Source organism: Hemitrygon akajei, chromosome 3, assembly GCF_048418815.1.
Source record: "Hemitrygon akajei chromosome 3, sHemAka1.3, whole genome shotgun sequence".
Taxonomy (NCBI): domain Eukaryota; kingdom Metazoa; phylum Chordata; class Chondrichthyes; order Myliobatiformes; family Dasyatidae; genus Hemitrygon; species Hemitrygon akajei.
In genome coordinates this window covers 169424509-169430508 of record NC_133126.1, presented here as the reverse complement: position 1 = coordinate 169430508, position 6000 = coordinate 169424509, and positions in this window count along the sequence as shown.

Genomic DNA, 6000 nt, shown 5'->3' with positions numbered 1-6000 from the left:
AATAATTTCAGGTTGACACCGGGATAATCCGCCGAGTAACACAGGAAACAAGGCAGGAGCTAGTGACAGAGGTAAAGAGGAGGGGAAAGTTCAGGGTATCGCTGATGTACCCATTCCAACGGGTAAGAGAGCCTTGAGAAGGTTTTCAGGTATGGTGGGGTATTATCAAAAATTTTGCAAGAACTTTGCGGATATTGCCCTTCCACTGACAAAACTGTTGAGAAAGAGTGAACGATTTGTGTGGGATGAGTGTTGCCAAAAGGCGTTCAAACGGTTAAAGGGTATCTTGTGTCACCATCCACTGCTAAAGGCACTGGACTTCACTAAGCCGTTCTCCCTAGCGATGGACGCTAGCGATGAAGCTGCAGGGGTGGTGCTATTACAGAGGGGAGATGATGGTATTGAACATCCAGTGGCATACTCTTCCAAAAAGTTTAATGTGCACCAGAAAAATTACTCGACAATAGAAAAAGAATTGCTGTCCCTCATTTTTGCATTATAACATTTCGAGGTTTACATCAATGCCGCACAAAAGCCGTTAGTGGTGTACACTGACCACAACCCTTTGGAGTTTTTAGATAAGATTAAAGATCGGAATTGGCGTGTATTAAACTGGAGCCTGTGTTTACAGCAGTTTGATATCGAGATAAGACACTTAAGGGGTACGGACAATGTGACAATGTGTGTAAATGCTAAATGTATGTTTTGTGAGGTAGAATGTAGTGCTTGGTGTGTAGAATCTGTGAACAAAATTTTGCTCAAAGATCAAAATTTTCCCAAAGGGGGAAGGTGTCACACAGGTGAGAAACTGCTAGAAAATTCAGCAGTCTAATGAACAAGGAGGCAATTAAAAGAGAGAGAGGACTCTGACTTGGTTTTGATAACACTTTTAATTGTGACCTTGAGAGAGAGAGAGTACGGTGCCAGCTGAGACACAAGCTGGGAAGTCACCATGGTAACAGCTCGGTTGAGCTAACGGACGGCTAGAATTTCAAATGGATTATAAAAAGTTGAGGCTTTTGGTCTGATAACGGCAGAGGAGACATGACACGGGAGAAGTGCGGAAGCCACCCGAGAAACCACTGGTGGAGTTTAAGACCACCACGAGGGTGGAGGCCACAGACCGATTAATGTCGACCCGTGATTACCAGTGCGGATATGAGTTTGCCTGTAGGGGTCTGCTGGTGGTGAACCCGTGCCTTGGGTTAGTAGACCGTTCCCTAGAAGGAGCTCTGTCCATCTGTGTCTGTGTGGGGTTCACACAAAGTGACTCTAAAGACTTCGGAAGCAAGAACAACTAAAGCTGCCAACTTAAACATCAACTCAATTAACTCTCTCTCTCCATCAGTTCAACTCGACGCAACACAAAGTGAACTGAACTGCTTAAACTTACCTGACACCGTAAGACTGATATCTAACTCTGGGACTATTATCTTTGTATCCACACACACACATTTACAGATCTATATATATATATATATAAAAAATAGTTATATAATATTTTATATATATATATAAATAGTTTATAAGCTGTATCATATTATCCAGTTTTAATGATATTAATTTGTAGTAGTAATAAATATAGTCTTAATTTATAGTAAACCAGACTCCAGGTGTGTTCCATTTCAACTTGTCATGGGATCCGTGACAGTACATACTGCAGTTTATCTTGATTCACCATAAAGTTACTGAGCAGTAAACAGTACAGCGTGAATGTTCCATTTGCCATCTCCCTTTTTCAAGGGCTTCAGTTCAGTATCATTGAAATACCATTCAGACTCATTTTGTGGAATGACTGATACAGCCGAGCCTATGTCCAGTTCCAGTTTAATTTGCCATCCACATCTGGTGTAAGCCACTTGTCTCTTGTTGGTTTTCACATTCAAGTCTGGTGACCCTTACATTATTTTTAGATTTCTCATCAACAGCATGCTGATTAGTGCTCTTCTTGCAATGGCACCTTGACATTTTATCTTCCGTCTCTTTCCTACGCAGTCCATTTATTTGTGTCTGCCCGACGTGCTCCTTCATGGACTTACTTTCAAGGACTGTTCATCTCATGTTCTCGATATTTATTGTATATTCATTTATTATTATTATTATTTCTTTCTTTTTGTATTTGCACAGCCTGTTGTCTTTTGCACAGTGGTTGAACACTCAAGTTTGTGTGGTCTTTCATTGATTCTGTTAATGCTATTCTGCAGATTTATTGAGTATGTCTGCAGAAAATGAATCTCAGGGTGTACATGATGACATATATGGACTTTGATAATAAATTTACTTTGTTGCATTTTCTGTAAATTTCACCTTTAAGCCTGCATTGCTCTGGTGTATGTGAGCCCCTACCACAATGGTAACACAATTTGTTTAGACAGGCAGGTTTCTGTTTAGACTTTGTAATTTTGTTCACGCTCACTGTCATTCCTGACTGTAACTCAAATGCGTCCATGGCTTCTGTTTCCATTTCAACTATTCTTTTAAATGTGAGTTGTGCTTCAGTTAGGAGCCATTTTTGAATGTGATCTTGTAAACTTCCACAAATTAAATAATCTCTCAGTGCATCAAGCCCAACAATGAATTGACAATGCTTGGACAATTTCTTCAATTTAGCCATGTAAGCTGAAATGGACTCCCCTTCCTTTTGATTCTGCTATGAAATCTAAAGTGTTATGCAATCAACAATGGTTTTTGTTTAAAATGTTCCCACATTATGTTCACAGTATCAGCAGGCTCATTTCAGCTGGTTTGGTTGGAACAGTTAAACTTCTAAGCAAATGTTCCTACCCATTGCACTCGGAATCACTAGCACTTGTTTTTCATTGGCTATTACATTGATTTCAAAATAATGCTCTATTTGTTCAGTATACATTATCCAGTTATCTGTTGTGTAATCAAATGTGTCTATTTCTCCAATATAGCAAGCCATTTCTGCTTTTAAAAAAAATTATTACTACTATCACCTGGTACTCACTGGTTATGAACCCATGGTTATACTCATTACATGTTAATTTAATCTATTTTCTGCCTTTTTTAAAAACTTGAATGTCTCTCTCCCCTTCTGAAGAAAAATGTGCTGCACTTCAACAGGTCTCAGGTTCGACTTAAAACTTCATCATCACTGTTATGTTTTGTAACTCCAGAAACTAATTGAAAGAACAACACAGGAACCGGGATACTTGTTTGTTTAGTTTTTTTTCTTAGTGAGGTGCTCACATATGATATGATGGTGGAATGATGTATGCCATTCACATACTTCTTACATATAACCCATAATAAATTATGTAAACAAACTACTTAATCAAACAATATATTTGATCTGCAATACATCAGCAGCATGCTACCACCCACACTGGACCCCTTACAATTTACCTACCGACACAACCGATCAACAGATGACGCGATAGCCAAGCTCCACACACCAACCTCACCTCTGCCCCTCAACACAGGTGCCCCTCAGGGCTGTGTCCTAAGCCCCCTCCTTCACTCTCTGTATACCCATGACTGTGTCACCACCACAACCCCAATCTGCTAATTAAATTTGCTGATTATACTACACTGACTGGCCTAATCCCAACTAATAATGAGGCAGCCTACAGAGAAGAAGTCTTCACCCTGACACTGTGGTGTCAAGAAAACAACCTCTCCCTCAATGTCACAAAAACAGAGGAGCTGTTTGTGGACTACAGGAGGAATGGAGACGGGCTAACCCCTATTGACATCAATGGATCTGGGGTTGAGAGGGTGAATAGCTTTAAGTTCTTCAGCATAAATATCGCCGAGGATCTTACATGGTCTGTACATGTTGGTTGTGTGGTGGAAAAGCACAACAGCGCCTCTTCCACCTCAGATGGTTGAAGACATCTGGTATGGGCTCCCAAATCCTAAGAACTTTCTACAGGGGCACAATTGAGAGCATCCCAACTGGCTGCATCACTGCCTAGTATGGGAACTGTACCTTCCTTAATCGCAGGACTCTGCAGAGAGTGGTGCGGACAACCCAGTGCATCTGCAAATGTGAACTTCCCACTATTCAGGACATTTACTAAGATGGGTGTGTAAAAAAGGCCTGAAGGATCATTGGGGACCCAAGTTACCCCAACCACAAACTTCCAGCTGCTACCATCTGGGAAATGGTACCACAGCATAAAAGTCAGGATCGACAGGCTTCAGGACAACTTCTTCCGCCAGGTCATCAGATTGATTAATTCATGCTGCCATAACTGGTATTTCTATGTTACATTGTTGTACATACTATTTATTACAAATTACTGTAAATTGCACATTTAGACAGATGTAACATAAAGATTTCTACTCTTGTATATGAAGGGTGTAAGTAATAAAGTCAATTCAATATTCCTCAAATATTATGAACTACAGGTGGGGGAGTGGAGGGGGATGAAGTGAGAAGGTGGCAGGTGATAGTTGGAAAAAGTCATGCTACATGAAGACAAAGATGAGAGTGGACTGTTGCAGAAAAGGAAGGAGGGGGCACAAAGGATTGTGATAGGCAGGTGAAGAGAAAGGGCAAGAGGGGGAGCCAGGATCAGGAAGGGAAAAGAGAGATGATTCACCAGATTCATTTTCCTGGGATTGAAGTTTATGTATGATCATAATGTACACCAGGCCTATGCTTTCTGAGATTTGAGAGAATTAGAAGTGATCACATTCAAAATTCCAAAACAAATCCTGTTCTTGATATATGGTTTATATTCCCTTGTCTAGGCTGTTTGAAACCAGGAATTACAATCTCAAAACAAGAGTTTAGTATTCAGTAATGAAATGAGAAGTGATGTCTGCAACCAATTCATTGTTAATCATTGTAATTGCAGCCAGAAGGGCTGAGAGGTTCAAGCTTTTTGAAAGAGAATAGTATTGAATATACTTTTATTTCTTTGTATCATCTGGCTTCAAATGAACCAGCCAAGAGATCGGTAAAATAATTACAAAATCCAACCAGCCTCCACATTCAAACATCTTCCTTTGCACTGTCCCTTCGTGACTCTCAGGTATTGGTGATTTGCTCTGCCTACCACTCCACGTCTTGGGCATTTGTCCATGCAATATTCCGTCTGGGTAGACTCCAACGCGATGGCTTGAACATCGATTTCTCGAATTTCCGGTAATTACCCCACCCTCTCCTTCACCCATTCCCCATTCCTTTTTACTCTCTCATCTCCTTACCTGCCCATCACCTCTCTTTGGTGCCCCTCCTTTTTCTGACTTCTATGGTCTTCTATGCTTTCCAATCAGATTCCCCCTTCTCCACCCCTTCATCTTTCACCAACTACTTAACCCTCCCCCTCTTCCGGTTTCACCTATCACCTGTATCACCTCCACACTCCCGGTTTTTCCAGCAATTAGTGTGTATTGCTTTGGATTTCCATCATCTGCAGATTTTCTCGTGTTTGTGAAACCATTTCTGTTGTATATTTAATATTTGAATAATCTTTGATATATATTGTTTGGTTCAGTATTTTCGTTTAAATAATTCATTACGGGTTCTATAAAGACGTAATTGAAAACGTCATCGCGCCACCACGTGATACGTGGGCGTCTCGCTGAAAGTAAACACAGACATTCCGTGTCTTCCTTTTAATTGATGTAATGTTTTAAAGTTGCAAAACCTAACAGCTTATCTAGTTATCTATTCTACTTCTCCTGCTGTCTTTTTTCAGCATTATCTGTTTTTGATGTCAAACAATGAAAAAAGATTAATTGCAAATAAAGAGCATGAGTGGAGTACAAGACGCAAAGAAACATCCTAGAATGGGAATCCCATTTGTGCAGTGATTACTCAGCTGAAATCCACGTCTGAGTCAACCAGACGAATAGTTCATCATCTTCCCAGCTGCGCTGGTGCAGCCTAACCAGCTGAATACGTATTCAAAGTCATAAACACAAGAGAATCTGCAGACACTGGAAATCTTCAGCAACGTCTGTGGAAGGGAATAATGAAGGGTCTCAGCCCAAAACATCGACTATTTATGCCCCTCCACAGGC